At 35.9% G+C, this 21,742-nt stretch overlaps 1 protein-coding gene across 5 annotated transcripts in view; it reads left to right on the top strand.

Annotated features, from left to right (window-relative positions):
• Nucleotides 1–1,169: 1,169 nt before the first annotated feature.
• AKAP6 (A-kinase anchoring protein 6) overlaps nucleotides 1,170–21,742 on the top strand; it is a 288,472-nt gene continuing 267,899 nt past the window's right edge. For 2 of the 5 annotated variants that reach the window (XM_039351876.1, XM_039351872.1), the window contains exons 1-3: nucleotides 1,171–1,346; nucleotides 9,199–9,302; nucleotides 10,961–11,078. The gene's annotated coding sequence lies outside the window, so the exon portion shown is untranslated. Of the gene's footprint in view, nucleotides 1,347–9,198; nucleotides 9,303–10,960; nucleotides 11,079–21,742 lie in introns of all 5 variants that reach the window. The other 3 variants (XM_039351877.1, XM_039351875.1, XM_039351874.1) reach the window with 3 other exon arrangements.

The following is a 21,742-nucleotide window of genomic DNA, read 5'->3' as shown; positions in this document are numbered from 1 at the left end:
TCTGTTCTTAGGGCCTAAGCCTAAGATGCCCATAAAACCCAGACCTTTTCTGTTATGTTGGAAAGAAGTTTTCATGCTTGAGAAAAGCAGTTTTGCCCAAACCATTCTAATCTCAGCAGTGCTGGCCAAAGATCAAAAATGTGTCATCTGTGTTTAAGTGTGAATTTTCAAGCTGCTGAGATTCAAGGTTGCCCAAAACAATTAGACTGGGGTAAATCAACCCAAGAGACCAATGACTGATTTGCTGCTGGGTCCACAGCTCCTTGGCCCAGAGGATACACAGCTTGCTCACAACCCCTCTTGAATCCTCATTTAGGCAGATGAAAAGCTGGCTGCTCAGCATTCAGATGATACTGTAGATTAGCTTACAGCTGAGACATGATGGGCCATTTCACTCCCCTTCCCTTCCCTCTCCCTGACTGGCTAAAAAGTTCTCCTCTTGTCAATTACAAATTAAATTTTAAAAATCCTTCATTTTTTTTAAAAAAAGAAAAATAATTTGTTTTTGTGATGTTTAGATTAAATGGCTGAAACACTTAGGAATCCTATTTGCTTCTAGGTCAGGGTATTAAACTTGCAAGTCATGTGATGTATGTCGCAACTTTTTTTCCATTGCCGGCAAAGGGGTGGCTGCGGTTTCATCATGGTGCATCCGGCCCACGGGTCGGCAGTTTGACACCCCTGTTCTAGGCAATGTTTTAAAACTGCATCCTATATTTAAAACATTGCTTAGACGCAAATAGGATTCCTAAGTATTTCAGTTACTTACAACCTAAACTGGGAGGGGGGGGATGATTTGCTAGGATGTTTAGATCATGTTTTAACATTTTTCATATTGTAAACAATTATACATTAGCTTGTGTGACTTAGAAATAATTTGATAACTACCAGGTGATTTGCAATAGCCAGACTGAATTCATATGTCAATATCAATTTTTTTTCTTTACACATAAATAATTTTGAACAGATATGAATATACAATCTTACTGGAGCAGAGAGAACAATTCTCAGGTGTTGTTTTCTCTGAATAAATACATAAAGACTCATGATGCTTGTATGTAAGTGTGTTTTTAAGACAGTGACACTGCACTTTCTCAACCCTCCTTACATTTTTTTAGTCTGTCTCTTTAAAAAGCTTCTGTATTGTCTTGGACTCCCCTGGAAATGCAGTAAGGATTCCTATCACATCTCAGTTGCCATAGCAACAGCAGCCTTTCCCATAATGAGCTGCATCATCTGAACTGATGTCACAGCATCATGCAGCAGGTCAAACAAGGCACCTCCTAGTATTGCGTCCTACAGACTGTGCTGTAAACATCAAAGGAGAATGGTGTGAAGTGGAGATGGTGAGTCTTATCATGAGACCGTTCTTGATTTGGGTCATGCTTTCTTGTAATAAGTGTTGCCTACTTAGGGTAGCTTTGGATGAAAGATGCTGCAGGTCGAAATATTAATATTTAGGTAGGCAGGCTTAGACAAAGGCCTACCAGAGCTATAGGATGCTAGATAGATAGCTAATGACAGATAGCTGATTGCTTTGCTGAAGGGAATCTGCAATGTATTGAATTTTATACCTTAATCTGTTCCTCCTCTTGCTTATTTCTTTCTTGGATTTAAGCAATATTTCATCTTGAAGCCAACAGATTTTTTTTTAAAAAAAACCTACCTATACTTGTATTTTCATGAGAAGTTACCATTTTGCCCTTTTCTGACCTTTTGCTAATTTTTAGAGGCTCGTGGTTTCATCAGCTTCCCTGAATGTGTTTGGCTAGCAGATAAAAATGATAACTAATGGTGAATAAGCATTTGGCAGATGTTGCACTGACTTCGGTTGCTTGTTCCTTAGAATTTATAGCCCACAAGAGCCAACTTTTCTCCTTAAAAAGTCACAGAGGTAGATACCTCCTTCATGACTATTCTTGTTACCTTTGCACGGCATAATGTGTCCTTTGAATTGAGATAGTTAGTGGGGGGGGGGAAATCTTCCATCAAACTGCAGTAAAGGTATAGCCAAGAAAATTCATCTGACAATGCTGGTGTCTTATAAATACACTATTAGCATTTATGGTTGTGCTAACTTCCTCCTAATTAACTGAGACCATTTGCATGGACTTGTTTCATACCAGGATTCTTTCCAGAAATTATTAATGGTATCTCAGTGTTTCTGTTTCCTAATCAAATAATGTCGTTGCTGATTCCTGAAGCCAACATTGATCTCACTAACCTGGATGGGTGGGAAAACACCTTTCATTGTCTCTGAATGTTTAGATGAGTCATTGTTTCAATTGCTTGCAGTGAAAAGAAAGGAAATACTAGACACGTGTCATTTTTTCCGACTGATGTATCCTCTGGGAATTAGGGAGTGGCCTCCATCTCTGCTTTGCTTATGTGACTTATTTTACCAATGCAATTAGAAGTGGAGAAATATGGGGCAATTTTGTTATCTGATTGAATCTTTTAAGAGCCCAAAGACAAGTTTAAGTATGCTTACACCAAAGTGTAAAAGAGTAAGCGGCAGAGAATAACTGATTGTTTTTCAAAGCTGTAATGAGCACAAGGGTCTCATCTGGCATAATCTCTAATGATTCTTTTTATTTTAATTAGGCAGTTTACACTGTAATCTACAGGCATTATTCAGCATGGCCTCTTCTTTTAAACCAAGAAAAAAAACTGACTATTTTATTTATTCTGATGGTTTAAAAAGTGACAATGTACTCTATCAAAAAAATCTCTGAGGTCCACCGGGTGTTTACCAGCCATGAAAAAGCTAGAGTTAGAGACTGGATTAAGCTCATGGTATTTTATTATTTGACCATATGTTGAGCTCAGGGAAAAAAAGTACTACTAATTATTATTAGTAAAATAGTGACTGTGTAGGACCCAAGGAATTTGTCGGCATCGTGGGTCTGGTAGGAAAAATATAAAATATGTGTGATTTAAGACATTTAAGACTAAGACTGCTACTTGATGATCTTAATTGCTCAAATATGCAATCTATTTCTTAGGGTTTTTCTAATCATGCAACCAAGAAAGACAGTAGGCAGTAGGCAATAAAGGATTCTAGCAGGTTTGATGTGCTTCAGAAGCCTGTAGCCAAATTGGGTGGGGACATGATTCAGTTTGAGCACATGAAGATTCCAAATTCAGCCTCATGTAGGGTAAACAAATGTTCGTCTTATCTCAAAGGTGCTTTTTCACGAGGCAACTGGACTTTCTTGTTTTTTCTTTGAAGATGTTTTGCTTCTTATCCAAGAAGCTGAAGAAGCTTCTTGAATGAGAAGTGAAACGTCTTCAAAGAAAAAACAAGAAAGTCGTCCAGTTGCCTCATGAAAAAGCACCTTTGGGATAACTATGATCTGGATGACTGAAAATCTCCATTGATAAATGTTCCTCTTCGAAATATTAGAGATTTGCTCTCATGTGTGAATCTAGTCATAATGGGCATTAGTTAAGATTGTGAGATCCCAGAAAAACCAAATATACAGTACTATATGGCTTAATGTAATGTAATTTGTGAACTCAATGAGCTGTATTTTTAATAAGCCACGGTTGAACAAATTAGTTAATATGAGGTGAAAACCTCAACCATGTAAGGGAGTCTTATATATTATTAGCCAAGAACTCTGGAAGAAGACCTAATGTTATTGCTAAACAATGGGGATGAATTTTGGAACAGATTTTTGAATCTGTTAACTAGTGACTTTAATTATATATTTTAATTGAAGTTGGTATGTTTTCTCACATATTTGTATCATTTTAACTTTTATTTTTAAAGCATTTCTATATTAGTAAAACTGCCTCCTGACAATGAAGAAATGCAAATAATACAAATAATAAGATAGCTTCTTGAATATTACAGGTATTAAAACCAGGATTTATATTATTATAGAGAAAAATCCTTTAATTATTTAAATTGAGATAAACAATAATAAAGCTTAAGATTCTCCTGAAAAAGTTCATGTTTAAAACCATAATTACAACATAAGAATATTAGAAGTATATCTGTCATTATTCATTAACTTTAAAATCACAGATTTTTTAAAATAATTAATGAATTTGATGGCTAAATGAAGAAGGAACCAGGCACATTATACAGTATATCAGGATTTGCTAACCTCAAAAAGATGAACCTATTTTTTAGATACTTAGTTAATATATATTAATGAATCTGAAATCATTTGAGTACTTAGTAAATCAGTAACATTTATGACAAGGTAAAAATGTGCATTTACAAAAAAAATTTCTGAGCTCCAAAAAGCTCTTTTATCCTAATGGAACTTGTGATTCTTATCTCACCACAAATGATCCTTAAAAAGCATTATCGTTGCTGTCATCATTAGCATCATCCAGTTGTATGGCAATTTTGATTTTAAAAAGTTAACTGACATCATAGTAGAAAATCTGGAATGTGGAAATTATGATGATTTAAAAAAAATGTTCCTGTCAATTTCAAAAATGCTTGTCTGCTAGGAATTCATCTTTCAGTTATTGAACCAGATGAGTCATTTACCTTAGACATGATTGGTAGATATTTTTTCAAAGTAAATGGAACTATAAAATGAGACTCATCAGGCCAAAAACAATCTACTGTCTACTCCTGACATATGAAGAGCCTTCATGTCACAAAACCAGGTTTATCCTGTTCCTTGTATGTTGCAATATGTATTTAAAAAGCTACATTTTGATTAACAAGAATGCAGCATGTTGTGCCTATATTATTTTATTTTTATGTAATTATTTTTAGTTGTTTATACCTTCTATCTCTGGCCCTATAATAAAGACCAATAATAACAATACTGTAATAAAACAAATTGGAGAAAAATGTGAGGATATGTAGTGGAACTTGAATTTCTCGATCATCCATCTACTAATACTCTTTAGGTAGCACATGCTTTATTATCAAAATTTAATTGTGTTAAATAGTACCCAAGGGTTGTTCAACATAATTAGCTAAACTTGGCTAATTTAGTTAAAGCACTATCTGCCATTATGAGGAAGATAAACTAGAACACCCAGACGCACATTCTTTGCTTCACTTTCTCTGTTATTCATGAGCACTGGGAGGATATTACTACAGTATCTTGCCCTTAGCATGTCTCCTGCTTAGATTACTGCCCTTGAGGATATCATCTGCAAACTTCAGCTGGTCCAAAGTGCAGTACCTGCATGTTTACAGGCTCCTGGTAATACTGCCGTGCTATACCATTGTTAGAGGAACTACACTGGTTGCTAATGTGTTTTAAAGTACAGTTTAAGGTCCTTGTCTTAAAAAACTGAATATCTAAGTGATTGTCTTTCCCAGTTAAATTCTTCAACATGACTCAAATGGCCAGAGTCGTTCAACAGGAGAAGGCCTGACAGTTGACATTCTCTGTGAGAGTTGTACTCCTATGGAACAGTCTACCTCCTCCCCCAAAGCCAAAGATGGTCCCCACAATAATGGCCTTCCAGAACCTGGTAAAGACCTTGCTTTTTTGGAGGCATTCTGGAGAGCCACCAATACTGAAATTAGTTCTAGTCTATTGTTATATTGCATTATATTTTCTACTATGTTATTTTCTATTATTATTACTGGTATAGCACCTAAAGTTTGATTATATGAGGCAATGTATAAATTTCATAAGTAAAAATAAATATTACTAGCTCTAGTTTTAATTTTGCAGCAAACTTTTGCCAGTTCTTTCAAACTGGATCTTGTTTCGTTGTATCTAAGTCACCTCACTTCATAACTCCCATATGATGCTTTCTGAAGCCATAAATGTCTTAACTGTTAGAAGCCCATGGCTACAATTTTTTATAGAGATCTTTGAAATTCTCACACTTCCTAGTTTCAACTGAAAGTGTAAAGCCTGCCCTTGTTCAGAAAAGAAGGTATGGAAATTATGGTATTACAAATAAAAAACTTAAATGATGTTCACTTAATGTAGTGTTTCTCAACCTTGACAGATGAGTAGACATCAAGTCCCAGAATTCCCCAGCTAGCATACCAGTTACCAAGGTTGAGAATCGGATTTTAATGTAAGCTCTTGTGAATATTGCTACAATTGGTGGTAAAGAAGATGGCAAGGAGGGTTTTGCTGTAGCAATCACAAATCTGACAGCAAGATATGATCACAATCAGTGATTCTAGGGTGCATCTCAGGGATTGTAGGGTGTTCTTTTTCTCTGTCTCAGAGGAATAATACCATTCTGGAAATTATCTTCCAGCATCTTCCCAGCCTCTGAGCCCAGCTTTTTGCACGTTGAGAAAACTTTATTTTGAAAAGGGCCAACAGCAGGTGTGCCTGGGGAGAGGCCATGGCTGTTGAATCCATGGTGTTGGATCTAGTACCCTCTACTATTTTTCTCCCTTTTGCCTTTTCAGCAGCTGTTCAACAATGCTTTTGCCTTGTGGAAAGTTTTGATTTCAAAGCTTCTCTAAATTGGCTGCAGAGAAATCTTGTTATATTTTGTCCTTACATAATACTGAAAAAGTAATATTTATTCCTTCGTACATTATCTATTTACATCTTTTCTATCATGCTTTCACAAATCATCCTAAACAAATTGTTTTGAGTTTCAAGATGAGCAAAAACAATAATGGAGCTTCAAGCTTTGCCTAGATACAAAACTAGATTTTAGGCTTCTTCATTAATTGTATCCTATAACATCGCAGAGAGTTTTGTGGAGAATTTTTAACTTGAGGACTTGGACTTCAAAAACAGAGATTATGAACTCTTTGTAGGTTACATGAAAAGACAAAAATGGGTTGTGCCTCATATCCTAAAAGGTAATGCATTGAATCTAGTTTTATGGAATCAATGTGTTAATCTCTGTTATTTCTAATTCCCCTGTATCTTATAGCTGCTTTTTCCATCTTGTTATAATAGAAAAACATGTTTAGAAGAGAAGATGGCATTGTAATACAATGCTTTTTGTTAGGAACACTAGGAGTCAGTGATCTATAGTTAGCCCTCTAATCTTTAATTTTTACACTTGGGAAATCATCTACTGTAAATAGTTCCAGAAATAAAGAATTTCATTTCCATAAATGAACTCTGCTGCTCTTTCTTTTGAAACTGGATAGAGCATCATTTAACAAAAGATGTATTAGAACAGGGGTGTCAAACTGCTGGCCTGCAGGCTGATGCATCATAGCAAAACCGGGCCCACCCCATTGTCAGCAATGGAAAAAAAGTCACTATACGTTGCAACATGTCACGTGACATTGTGAGTTTGACATCCCTGTATTAGAAAACCCCTGGTATCAGAGAAAGACTAAAGAATACAATTGTGCTTTCACCTCCATACATGGATTTTTTCTGAATTCATAGGAAATGTCTTTTTGCTGAGGTCTTCTGTTTATGATAGTGTAATAACTCCTCATCCCTCTTTGAATTTGCTGCAAAATTGCATGAAAGGTCTTCTTTTCTGGTCTATACTTTTCTGGTCTATACTGAGTCATGCTTGGAACTGCCTCCAGTTTGCTAGTTTATTCCTGGTTCTCTCCTCTTGTTGGAAGCATTTGGGTTGCCTGATTGTCTTTTAAGAAATGGTCAACAGATCCTTTTAACTAACCAAGTAGAGCCTCCAGGATTTCTTTCTCATTTAGTTTCAGAACCCTGTTGAATTCATTTAGGCTTGTTTTGAGCTTTTTCCATTTTGGGGAGTGATAGTATCTGTTTTGGAGTGATAGCATCTGATCAGTTGTTGTTCATTCAGTAACTCAGAATTTGTTCTGAAGAAACCAGCATGGGAGTAACAAAACCGCAGGTATATGTTCCCCACTTCTAAGCAGCAGAAAATTCCACGGCCTTAGTTTTCTTTGAGTATTGGAGATTATCTTTTGTAACATTTGCTTAACTACAAAGAAGCAAGCAGAATATAATGTAAACAGCAGCTTACATATCCCCAAACAGCAATTTCTCCATTTCCCTCAAATCTTTAATCACAATTTTAGCTAATATAAAATGAAGTTCTCAGTCTTTTTCTCTACATTTGTACCCCATTCTAGTAAAGTCGTCTGATGTCATCTAAGGGAACATATTGCTGACAATTGGTTGACAGACAGAAAGATTACAAACCAAACCATTCCTAATAACCAGGAAGCAAAGTCAACATACTTCAATGTATCAGAATAATGTGCTCAAGCCCTCTAAAGAGATTTGTAAAAAAAATGATGCTAAATACTTGCTGTAATTATAAATTCAGATTAAATATTTAATTTAGAACCTAGCAGAAGCTTCAGTAGATAGCACACAGTAAGGGATGGCAATTAGGAAGCTGGAAGTACAGTATATGAGAATTGTTTTAGATAGTGAGATGAGTGGCATATAGATATAATAAATAATGAAGATGGATGTGATGGCAGTTAGGGGCAATAGATAAAATGTATAATGTGCAGCCTCAGCCACATGTCTCATTTTGGTTTATAGTTAGGCTATCCCTCTAGAATCAGAAGGAAATTACTTTCTGAAATATATACTTGTACACAAGTGCTATCCTGTAGTGGCCCCCAACCTTTTGGGCACCAGGGACTGGTTCCGTGGAGAGAGGTTTTTCCACAGACCGGGTTGTGTGTGGTTTCGTGTGCTGCTTGCATCCCATGGGTGGGGTTTTTCCTTTGTTTGCATGGCCCGTTTTTTGGCATGCTGTAAACTGATGCCAGATCCCTGCTATACTGTATAAATAAAGGTTGTTTCAAATAGATTTGAGCAACTTCTTTCATGCTAGTTTAGTATAAAATCATGATCAATGCCTCAGTTATGCTGATTCTTGATTTCTAGAATCTTATATTTATTTAAAAGTAAATTCTATAACATTCAACTGGATATACTTGGTAATAGAAAATTGTGTAAGGTTGCAACCTAAGCAAGCAACTGCAAGTTAAGACTGGCTAACAATTTTTGAAAGAAAATCTAAAACTCTTGCTATGTTCATCTTCCCTGCAATGATGAAATTGTGCTATTTCCTGGACAGCCTGAATACAGCAAAGCTGAATCAGCCTTTTATCATTCCAAGGTCAAAAATGAGTTCTAAGTTTGAACAAACTTTAGAAGAAACTATGCCTTAATCTTATCTTGGCTGAGGGACTGAGACATTGGAAACAAAAGAGACAAAGTGTTTTGCATAGATATTAAACCATTCATAATATATCTTTTCCAACTGAATGTTCGATCCGGTCTTGCTTCATGTAGAATTCTCTCTTCTGTTTTATAGTTTTTGATATTCTTCAGTTCCAAACATGGGAAGAACAGAACATTATAATCATACCAAATACAATAAATATAAACAAAAAAATATGTATATCTCCTGAAAACTGGGTAATCTTAATCTTTTTTCCTATAATTTTAACCTAGTGAATAACATAAAATATAGCAGTGTTTTCTTTGCATGCTTTTTTATTTATTTGTCTAATTTATAGTAATCCATCTCACAAAAAGTGCTTCTGGATGCCATACAACAAAAATGCTTTTTTATTTATTGATATTTGGAATTATCTAAAAGAGGTGGCATGTTTAATGGTATTCAATTTAAAATTGAAATCTTTTTCAAAATTAAAATTACTGATGACTAGTTATAGATTGATTAATCATCTTGTAATTACTGCTTAAGGCCCATTGCAATCTTTGAACTCAACCAATGGTTGCTTTTGGAGACAATTTTAGGTTTTCACTGCAGAGCATGAAGATGGTTAGGACCTCACATCCTTGATCTTCATCCTCATAAAATTATTTTTATAGGGAGTTAAGCAAAGGTAACTTTCAAAAATTATTTTCATAACTTTTTTATCAGCATGAACATTTATGACCAGAACTTTAAAAAAATAAACTTTTTGCAGGACCCAGTCTGGGTCAGTCACTGAGACCAGAAGTTTAGTCTTCAAGTTTTCAGACTTGTGCTGCAGCCCATCCTCAGGGAACGTCTCTCTCACCAGAATGTGTCACGAGTGACTAAACCTCTGGTTCCGGTAACTGACCCAGATTGGAACATACAACATTATTTGGGGAGCCGTACATATACCTTTATTTGTGAATTAATCTTTTAGTGGTGGGCTCAATATACTTGAATATAATTAGACTTTGACTAACCAGATGCCCCTGATTCTAGAAGAAAGATTATTACTCTTCTTCACATTAATGCTGCATTTAGTTGGTCTGAGCACAGGCCAAATAGTTTAGAAATACCCTAAGCAGTTCTTCTCTTACCAGAAGATTCTTCCATCAATCCAGGGCACATTGCAAGCAAAACAAATAAACTTTGAGAAATCCCTTTTTTTTCTACCCCCACTTCTCATTCAACTGATAGCAGCAAAATGCTGGGGAAAGCACTTAAAAGTGCAATTGAGGGAGGCAAAGCAAAGGAAAAGTGGGTTGGACTTACAATGTTTGTAAATTAAACAGGTTGGGAATGACAATGTTTGTGATTTTTAAAAGTCCTACTCAGTGAACACTTCCTCAGAGGAATATCTTACGAAATTCAACAGGACAATGGCTAACCATTTGAAAATTGAGAACTTTAAATAATTGTACACCGAGTCCCCCAAAATTCAAACATATTGACTCATCACTTATTTGTCCGAATCAAAGGAATGTTGCTGATAACATTTTTCTTCTAGATGTTTAGCTAGAAATACAGGTAGGAACATGTGGTTTTGCTTGCTCCTAAGAAATCGATTGACAAGCAAGGTATTTTTCTGTAGGTCGTCATGTAGTTATCTGTGGTTAATGTAATGCCCTTTTTTTAAAAAAAAATAAATAAAAATAAAAGCTGGTTTGTAGATCAGGTGAGACACTTTGAACATATAGAAATAGCAAGAAATGGGTTTGTTCAACTAACCTAGCCTGCCAATCTCAGTGCTAACCTGGGTGGGGCTCTAAGGAATGTAAAAAAAATTGGAACAACAGCGTAAAACACTTTTGTAGCACTTATGGAAAATGTTCTTTGAATTGTAACATTTTCTTTTGGATATTTCCACTAGGTGCATTTCAGACAATTACTTCAGTTGACATCCATCCTTTCTATTTGATCTGTGTTTGGACCAAGTAAATGCAATATTAATTTGAAGAAGACTAATAGTCTTTTTTTCTAGAATCAGGGTAAGTCTAATGTCTCATTTCACAATGGGTAGAATATAGGTTTTAGGGGCAAGGTAACTTCATTTTGAAAAGATAGTTTCAGTAGAATTTAAATTTGACCAATTAAAAGTTTTAGCATATAATAACTAAGTTTTCAATTCCATTGTAATAAAAAGCTCACAATCTGATCATTTTAATTTGTTCTCTCATTTATGAATGAAATGAAACAGTCCATCAGCATTCAACATGCTAGTAAGGGCAACATTACCAAGTCCATCTTTGTCTCTGTCCATTTTATCAAACTCAAAGATAACCACTGCACTCATTTTATCGTTATTTTTGACACACTTACATGTATGGTTTGAAACACAACAGAAACATCTCTTGTTTTAAAAAAAACTGCTGTTGATTACCTGAGCTAGCAACTTTTTTTTTTCTTGGTCCAGTAGTACACCACTGAAAAGCAGGATTTTCTTTCCAAAAAGTCCAAATCAACAAAGGCTATTCGAAGCCTTGAGTAAAACCCTTCTAAGTCAAGTAACATGAAAATTGGTGAAATAATGCACTGGTAAATGCATTAGAAAAGAAAAAAACAGTACAGTGGATAGCTCAGGAAAAGAAAAAAAAATACTATTTTTTTCTCTGTGTTTCAGAGGGAATTTTAGTGAGGCATGTGTGCTGCAACTGGCAGTCTAGACTGAATAAGTTTGTTCCCAAAGGATATCAAACTGAGTAGACTTTTTGTCAATCGAGTTAGGGCCCAACCAGCATCAACACAGGACAGGATTAATTTAAGGTAAAATGTGGATATACCCTTCTTTTTTGCAGGTCCACTGCTTACTCCTTTAAGGATGCCCCTGGATGTCCAAGTTAGTAGCATACCCATAACGTACCCATCATTTGCTTCACATAAATCAAGTTTGCTCTTTCAATCTATTAAAAATACTGAAACAGATTTCTAGACAAAAGAAAGTCAACTGAAACTTGGCTTTAATTCATCACTGAAATAGTATATTCACGAACAACTATTTTATTTTGAAATAATCAAACCTGATAATTCTAAAAAGAGAGAAAAGTAAGCCTTAGCAAATTCCTGTCTATAGAAGGGGCTAAGTTGGATATTTTTTTCAAAAGTCTTCATTATGTTTAGAGGTAATACTTGGCACAGTTTTATCTGGATTTTGGGATCAAAATTAATAACCAACTAGAGAGCATCAGAGGATAGAAAAGCAAATACATCCTGAGCAGCCAATTAAACTGACATTATTTTCCATGGGATCCTTTTATTCCGAACATGTGTTATATTTTGAAGACAAACACGTGGGTATATTCAGAATTATAGATATTCATTTTCTATATAAAATGGATATCTATGTTATGCAGCAATTGAACAATGGGAATCCTACCCCCACCATTAAGACCAAGAAGCACCATTGTGCACAATATTTCAAGAGCATATGTTAAACCAAACTGAGTTGATATGAAAAGCAAATATTTCTGACTTGTAGATTTTATAATCCTGGGGGATCCTCTAGTTGATTAAAGGCAAGCCCTCAAATTAGACAAATCAGTAGCAGATGGGCCAGAAGCAAAAAAAAAAAAAAAAAAAAAAAGCCATATGTTTCATCCTAACAGGGAAAGAGTCAAAAGGCAATAGGTTAGATTTAATCCTTGTTACAAGCAATTACAGAAGGCTTCATGCCAAGGATTCCCCTAATCTGATTCCACTAAACAATGATCACAATTTTTTACAATATTATTTAGGTGTTTAGTTCTTTCTCTATTGTGAATAATATTGAAAAGTTAACAAGGCAGGAAAACACTCAGAGCATGGCCTTAATGCAGCTCTGTTTTGGGTTATGTGACCAGAAGGGAGATGGGGATTAAGAATGGAATAGGCAGTAACAAGTCAAGCTGCCTCTCTTATAGCGGGATACATTAAGGCAGACATATCAAACTTGTGACGTCATGTGACATCGCGCAACATATCGGGACAGTTTTGCCATTGCCGGCAATGGGGTGGGTGTGGCTTCCGCATGACACCCCTGCATTAAGGTATATTTTTCTCTTTTTATTTTTTTCCTGTGCAGCTCCTGGTCAAATAATAATAATAATAATAATAATAATAATAATAATAATTCTATTCTTAAAACAAAAATGTCTGGATAGTGGACATGGCAGTGCCTGGAGACAGCAGAATAGACAAGAAAGAACTGGAGAAGATAACAAAATACAAAGACCTACAAATAGAAATAGAATGACTGTGGCAAAGGCAAACAAGGGTAGTACCAATAGTAATAGGTCCCTTAGGTGCAATCCCAAAACAACTGGAGCACCACTTGAACACCATCGGCATTGAAAATTCACCATTAGTCAATTACAAAAGGTGGCCTTACTAGGAACTGCTTCCATCCTGCGACGATATCTGTAATACCATCAATTCAGACATCCACATCTGCCTATCCCAGGTCCTTGGTAAGGACTCGATAAGTAGACAAAAATGTCAAATCCAGTTTGAACATCTGACTGACTGTGCAATGATTAATAATAATAATAATAATAATAATAATAATTTGGGAGGCACTTTGGTCTTCTAGTCCAACCCCCTCCTCAGGCAGGAACCCTATACCATTTCAGACAAATGGTTGTCCAGTCTTTTCTTAAAAACTTCCAGTGTTGCAGCATTCACAATTTCTGGAGGCAGATTGTTCCACTGATTAATTGTTTTAACTGTCAGGAAGTTTCTCCTTAGTTCTAGGTTGCTTCTCTCTTTGATTAATTTACATCCATTGCTTCTTGTCTTGCCTTCAGGTGCTTTAGAGAATAGCTTGACTCCCTCTTCTTTGTGACTACCCCTGAGATATTGGAACACTGCTATCATGTCACGCATCATCTTTCTCTTCATTAAACTAGACATACCCAATTCCAATAACTGTTCTTTACATGTTTTAGCTTTAGCTTTCTTATCTAAAGGCTGCGTGACGCATGTATCTTGGAACAGAAAGAATTGTCCTTCAATTCTTCAGTCTGCACCATCTTAGAGGAGTGGAGAGGAGAAGATTTTCTGTCAGCAATAATATCCAGCTAGCACATCAGGGTACCAGGAGCTGGAAATTCAGACTGTAATTGGTTATATTTCATTTTTATAATCTGTTTAGCAGCTTTACCTAGCTTTTTTCTTCCCTCCATATACATGTGTGGTTTTTGAACCAAAAATCCCTTAAGGGCTGCTTTATTGGCACTGTTAATATTTTCACTGTAAATGCCAATACAGTTTTAACCTCTTTGTGATTTTCAGTCTGCTGATTCCTGATGGCATATGCCCTTGTTTGTCTCTGTCATACACGTGCATACTCAAAAACACTGCTTTTCAGCAATCATCATTCTATGCCACAATAATGCTGAAGATAGAAAATAAAAAAACAAACAAATCTTTATTGCTTTTGGATATAATATTTTTTCACCCAATGGGGTAATTATATAAAAATGTCTAAGGCTAAAATCCTAACTTGGGGTTTAATTTAATATTTGATTAAATACTATTTATTGACAAAGATAGGTATCAGTAAAGTGCTGATTTACTGACACGACAAAGCATAGTATTGGAATCTATGCTTTACTTTTTTCTAGGATAGGCACAGGATTATTCTTTATATATGTGAAGTATTCTTCAGCAGTGAACGTTCTTGATAACCTCCATGAGAATATCAAGAACATCACATTTTAAATCTTCAAAATGTTTTTTCCCACAATATTGTCTCCATTTTGCAGATGAGGAAATTGAGGCAAAACTGGCCCAAGATATCTTACTGCCAGAGGTGAAAGTGCCCTCTCATTCCAATACTGGAAGTTTTTAAGAAGAAACTGGACAGCCATTTGTCCAAAATAGGGTATAGGGTTTCCTGCCTGAGCAGGGGGTTGGACTAGATGACCTCCAAGGTCCCTTCCAACTTTATTATTATTATTATTATTATTATTATTATTACTATTATTATTATTGTTATTGTTGTTATTATTATTATTATTATTATTCCACGTGCAGTAATTTACCCAGCTGGCAATCATATTTTTATAATTACTGGCAATGGGTACAGCAGATTCAGACCAAGCCATATGATATTCAGGGAAGACAGTTGACCAACCTTAGGGCAATATCATTGCAACTAAAGGGCTGAATCTGCTGTGGAATTCAAGGGAAATAGCTGGGAGGGATGGTCAGGAGAAACAGTTTGAAAACTGGCACCATGATTCCATAGTCACCAGCTTCTACCATCTGAGATGACCACCTTATCCTATTTCACTGAAGATCCTATCTATGACAGATACTGATCTTAGACTAGAGAACTGATTGAAACTAGACTTTAAATTTTATGTTCTTTGCCCATGCATTATGGGAAATTAACACAACTAGTTCAGTGATGCCAGATATGAATGGTTAACTTTGGTTGATATTAACTAGGTCAAAATTGTGTCCTACCAATAAGAAGACTTTCCATTTTGCTTGGGTTTTCAGTAAATATTCATGATTCTTCTTTTGGGCTCAATTTGTACTTTTAACATTTTTTTGTCATTATTCTTTTCAGAGCATAAAACTAGTGTCAGATAGGTCAAACAAATGTCATTCACTTGCATAACTCATAATTCATGCCAAATGATGCATGAATAAAAACCATTTATGAGTTACACTGTGAAACAGAAGTATTGGCAGCCTGCATTTTCATGCACAGTTGCCCATATGGCTATAGTCAACGAAGAAGGTTATAAGAAAAGAAGTTGCAACATGAAATAATTCAATAGAGAACATTGGAACTGATAGTTTGCTTAAAAAATAGTGGGTGTTAATGTTATACCAAAATCTTTTTTTCCAGTTTTACCAACTTTTTTTCCCTTTTGAGGGGGACTCCAATTTCTCTGCTTCTTTTTGTAGAGATCTTTTCTTTTGAATTAATTTTAATACGTTTTTGAATTTAGTTTATGAGATGGCCACAAATAATTTTATTGTTCTCCTTGTTTTGCTAAAGGGTTATGTGTGTATGTAAATACAAGAGCAAATCCACTACTAATTTCACCAATATATTCTAGACAGAAAATAAATCACCTTAGTTTTTTTTTTATCAGACTCTAAAAAGTAATCTTTTGTGCCAACCCTTTAAAAGTATTCTTGTGAGGAAGAATGAACTGGAATGCTTTAAAATGGAAGCCATTTTTATTTGGTTATGAATCTGCACTGGAAGAATATTAACATTCTTGTAGCATTTTTGTCAGTTCTTAGTTATGATCAGCATCTTGAGAGTAGCTTGGGTTCTCATGATGTTATTCTTGAAACTACTTAAGCAATAAACAGTACTCAATAGCGCCACGAAAATTTATTTTGTCTGCCTTTGGTTCATGGATCAACTTTCCCTGCAATAACCATGGCTTCTCTTCTTTAATATTTCTCTTAGACCTAATATCATCTTGCCTTTTTCAGGAGCAAGTGACAATGTAACATTATTCACCATTTATGTGAGTTATACGTAACAAGAGATTTGTGTTCTGTTTATCGCTCCCTTTCCCCCCCAGATGATTTATTTTTGTAGCCCACTCAGATATCTGCAGATAGCCTCCTCTGAGAGATCTAGCCTGGGCTGAAAAAGTAGCAGGATCAGACTTTCTGTTAGTACTGCAAGAGCTGACAGTAATGGCTAGGTGTTACATTACATTACAGTTTTCCTGGTTTGTAGTGTCCTCAGTTTTAGCAGGAATGGGAAACATGTTTGACTTAAAAGGATTATGGTACATATTTAAGAAACATTGTTCTATCTAAGATAAAGCTTATTCTGTAGTGGTAGCTGAATAGTTACATAGTAGATCCATTATAAACATTAAGCCTTGAGTGCTTTTTTGTCATTGGTTGTCAGCTGTTTTGCCATTCTTTATGTATCCACCACCAACTTTAAAATTCAGTAACGTATTAACTAAAATGCAGCTACTTAGTGCATTGGATTTCTGTGCTAAGTGGTGTTTCAGACAAGGTTTATTGATTTTAGAGAACAACATCCTCTAAAGAGGATCTCATCTTAAGGAAGTTAGCACAAATCTATATTTTGTATAAACATGTAAATTCTTCCTTTCCCCCTAATAGATATTTTAAATATAAAAAAGAATGGGTACACTAAATTAGTGTATTAATATAATCTTGTATTAATTAGGAAACAGAATCTCTAGCCCTAATAAATTCTTCAGCTACAATTTTCAGCAGCCTTATTTAATCTGGTCAGTGCTGAGGAATGCTGGGCATAGTAGGTAATTCAATAATTTAGTAATATCTAGAAAGGCACAACTTGGCCACTTTTAATTTTTTTTTAAAAAAAACACCCAATTACATTGCCTCCATAATCACAGGAGAAAGCAGTTGTGTTTTGATCAGTGGGCAAGAGGGATGGTGCCTATGCAGGGAAGGTGGTGTGATGGATTACAGCAGGGGTTCTCAACCTTGGCAACTTTAAGACTTGTGGACTTCAACTCCCAGAATTCCTCAGCCAGCTTTATTGGCTGGGGAATTCTGGGAGTTGAAGTCCACAAGTCTTAAAGTTGCCAAGGTTGAGAACCCCTGGATTAAAGTGATGCTGCAGTTTCCCAGGCAGGAAGAGGCAGGCAAGACAAGAGACAGCACAACCTGGAGCTGGACTAGAAAACAGTTAAGATAGCCACTCCCTAGAATCCCCCAGGGTAAATCCATTAGGGCGAGAGTAGTAAAGGTTTACTCTGGCAAGTTTCTGTCTATAGGATGTGACAAAATAAAGAATTGAACTTTGGCTGGATTGTTCTATGTCATTCTTGGCCTGGGCCTGATATCAATCTTGCCAGACTAAACTTTTACTGCTTTCACCCCCAACTTATATACCATGGAAGATTTATGATGTCCGGTCCAGTTTTAATTACTCAGGAGAATTTTTCATTCACTTGCCAACTAAAAAGCACACTTCTGACTTGCCAACTAAAAGGCTCAAAGAAATAATGGCATCTGAGCTTGGTTCTTTTGTTGCATACATTTCATTACCGAAACTAAGTAACATCATCAGAGCACTGATGATGTCACCTAGTTTGGGTAATGAAACATCTGCAAGAAACAGCACCAAGGACCCCTCATTTCAACCTGAGCTACATTATAAATAATGGCATCATTTGGTCATTCTTCTATCTAAACACAATACATTTCCTTGTACTCTTTGAAATCTAAACACCAGCCTAACTTCTTTGTGGAATGAAATTAGGGCTAGGAAGTAGGTCATCTCTGCTTGGACCTAGGAGCTATGTTGGCACAGCAGTTAGAATGCAGTACTCTGGGCTAACTCTGCCCACAGTCTGGAGTTCAATCCTGACCAGGTCAAGGTTGACTCAGCCTTCGTTTTTCCAAGGTCAGTAAAAGAAGGTCCCAGATTGTTGGGGGCAATATGTTGACATTGTAAACCATTCAGAGAGTGCTGTAAAGCACTATGGAGTTGTACATAAGTCTAAGTGCTATTGCTATTTATCCAGACCATATTTTCAAAAGAAAACACCTAGGTAGCATGCTGTGTACCTAATGTAGGACTCTGTCTGGAAGTAGATCTGCCCAAAGTTAAGGCTTGGAGCAGGATATGTAATGTCTGGTTAAAGTTGAATTTCATACTACAAATGTTAGCCTCACTCCTTGCATGTACGCTAGAAAGTTTTCTGCAGGAAATGATGCAATATGGGCTTTCTGCTCAGATGCTTATAGAATGAGTTATAGCAGTATAAGGCAGCAGAAATGTCCTGCAGAAAGGTCTCAGTGATAAGATAGACATTGCTAATCAGTCAGAATTCTTTGCAATCTTAGAAGAGACATTTAAATCACAGAGACCCAAGAAAACATAAGACAAACAATCTTGTCATAGACCAGAAGAACAAAGAAGGAGAAGGACTGGAGCAGCCCTCAAGAACTTAAAGGATCACCAGCCTCCCAGCAGACAAAGGCCAAGCCATAGATATCTGGACAGAACACAATATATACCAAAAAAAACCCTAAATAATTATTAGAAGACAAAGAAATTTACATCCCAACAAGCACTGACTCAATATAAAAGCTGAACAGTCTAATCATAGAATCCTCTAAGACCTAACCAAGAAATATCAAATCACAACAGTAATAGTTAAGCTCCTGTAAATATTGTTTGCTTCTTCTGGGTATACATCATCTTTTTCTTTTTATCTTATAGTTCTTACTTTCTAAACTTTCTAGAATCCAGTAACCTTTAAATTTTTAAAAACCTAAATAAATTAATGGCCAATTTAGGAGAATCTTGACTTTACATTTACAATGTACCTAATAGTGAATTAATAAAAAGTAGTTTACTGTAATTACTTACTGAATTAGGCATAGTATTTTAATTTCTACTTTCTTTTACTTGTTCTTCTCCAGTTCCATTGGCTTTTTTTGGTGGTCAATGATCAATCCAATATACAGTTTTCTAACTAAGATTATAGATCCCAAATAAATGATAGAAAGAATTTCTATAAAATGACAATAAATAAAATAATGGAATGTTCAGAAGTGTCTCATTAATGAGTAGGTTGTAACTATACATTTAGTGTTTCAAAAATTTAAAATATTTGTAGAACATTTAATTTTTCTGAGAAGTAACACAGTTCATGACAGAGATTAAATTATATCGGTAATCAACTTTTTAGCATCAAATTCAGATTGGCTAAAAATATAAAAGAGCTAATAATGACTAACTGCAAAGTGTTTGAAATTAGGAGACTTTGAGTTCTAGTCTTGACTTAGGCATAAAGCCAGGAGGATGACTGAGTCAGTCACTCTCTTTCTGCCCAAGGAAGAAGAAGGCAAAGACAAACCACATCTGGAATGTTGCCAGGAAAACTGTATGGACCTGTCATGTAGTCTCCAGGAATCAAAACTGACTTGAAGGCACATACATGAAAGAATAAGAACGCTCAAATAGTGTGTCATACAGCTGCAATTTCCTCTGTTAAATCAGAAAAGCCATTCACTGAAATTTGTAGGCATTAATGTCACAGCTTAGCCATTTAAGAGACTTATTTAACAAAGCTGCTATCACAGTTCTTCCTTTTTGATATTCATTATCACACTAGCAATGCAAGTTTTTCTTTTTTTCTCTCAATTCCAGATTAGATTTATTCTTAATCATATGCTTGACACTCTTCACTTCTTGGGCAACAGGTTTGGCAATGACGTTCACAGGCACCAGAAGGCTACTGGTTGCACCATAAAATGGTACTGTACATCCCCCTGAACTAAATAAATGATTGGAGATTCCACCAGTCTATCAAATCTTGCAAGAATTTGGCATTTTCATGTGAAATTGCGCAAGATTGTATGACCTTAGAAGATCTCTGCAATCTATAATGATTGATGGGTTTAGAAACATTGCTTAATCTGAGGGATCTTCTTCACGAGTGAATTAAAATTCAGTCCTTAAACTGATAGAAAACTGGCATATAATTTACTGTCCTTACTGGAAATCCTTATCCTACTATATCATGATGCCAGAAAATGGTGTTGGATTTACTTGTACTATAGGGAATGTATATTAAAAGTAGATATTGGCGGGTTTCCCAGCTTTGTTCCCCTTCTCTACCATTAAAAGACAATCATCTGGCAAGAAAAAAAATCACTTTTTTTAATATGGGATGTGCTAAGAAAGTAGGAATATTTTGATAGATGTCTAGGACAGAGAGTCTAGTCACCTGTCAAAACTTGCTCTGGTTTGGTGCAAATATTTTGTGTGGGATGCTATTCTGGAAGAGTACTAAGCCTGTGCCAGAAAGAAGGCTGATGATCCAAGGATACTAGCTCACAGGGTCTCTCTGAAGATAACATTAATTTAATTGTCACTGAAGCATGTCAGATTGGACTTGGGTCAGCCTGACAGATAGAAAGGGAAATGTACTACTTTAATACTGGATTGGTGGGAATGAGATGAAGGTGTCATGAGGAGATGACAGAATAAAGCAGTTACTGTGGCTAGGTACAATCTGTTTTTCCCCACAACCACTCTAACTTCCATGCTGACTTAGTTTAGTTTTAGTAGGGACAAGAAGCGTATTTCTAAAATAATCAAGAATGGCAGCAAGGACTGTGATGTGGAGGCTATTGTACATCTTGGCACTAATGATCTGTCCCAAAAAGATGTACTCTCTGTGCAGAATGATTTCCAGAGCTTGGGGAAGGAACTTAGCAGAATAGGCTGTAGGCTTACTTTCTCAGAGGTTTTACCAGTGTATAAGGAGCAAAACGGAAAAGGCCAGCGCATAGCACAATTCAATATGTGGCTAAAGGAGTGGTGTAAAGGGGAAGGCTTTGGATATATTAGTCACGATGTCAGTAGCTGGTCCAATCAAAAGATGTACAAAAGAGATGGTTTGCATCCATCAAAAAAAGGGACTGAGTTACTCGGCTATAAATTCACAGATTTTCTGGAGGGAAATTTAAACTAAACAGCGGGGACAGGGAGTTAATTGATACGGAACAACCCTGTCCCCGGCAATTTAAAAACTATAGGGCTATCAGTGCATGTAGCATAGATGTGTGTGTGGACAAGAATACCAACCTTGCTACCAATCAAAATGAAGCCTCTAATAGCGAGTGCCACATAAAGTGCACTAACCAAATAGGTGGTAAGACAATAGGGGAACTC

Source organism: Crotalus tigris, unplaced genomic scaffold, assembly GCF_016545835.1.
Source record: "Crotalus tigris isolate CLP2741 ecotype Arizona unplaced genomic scaffold, ASM1654583v1 scf7180000018371.15429387391:27106975, whole genome shotgun sequence".
Classification (NCBI taxonomy): domain Eukaryota; kingdom Metazoa; phylum Chordata; class Lepidosauria; order Squamata; family Viperidae; genus Crotalus; species Crotalus tigris.
This window is presented reverse-complemented; position numbering and strand designations above follow the sequence as displayed.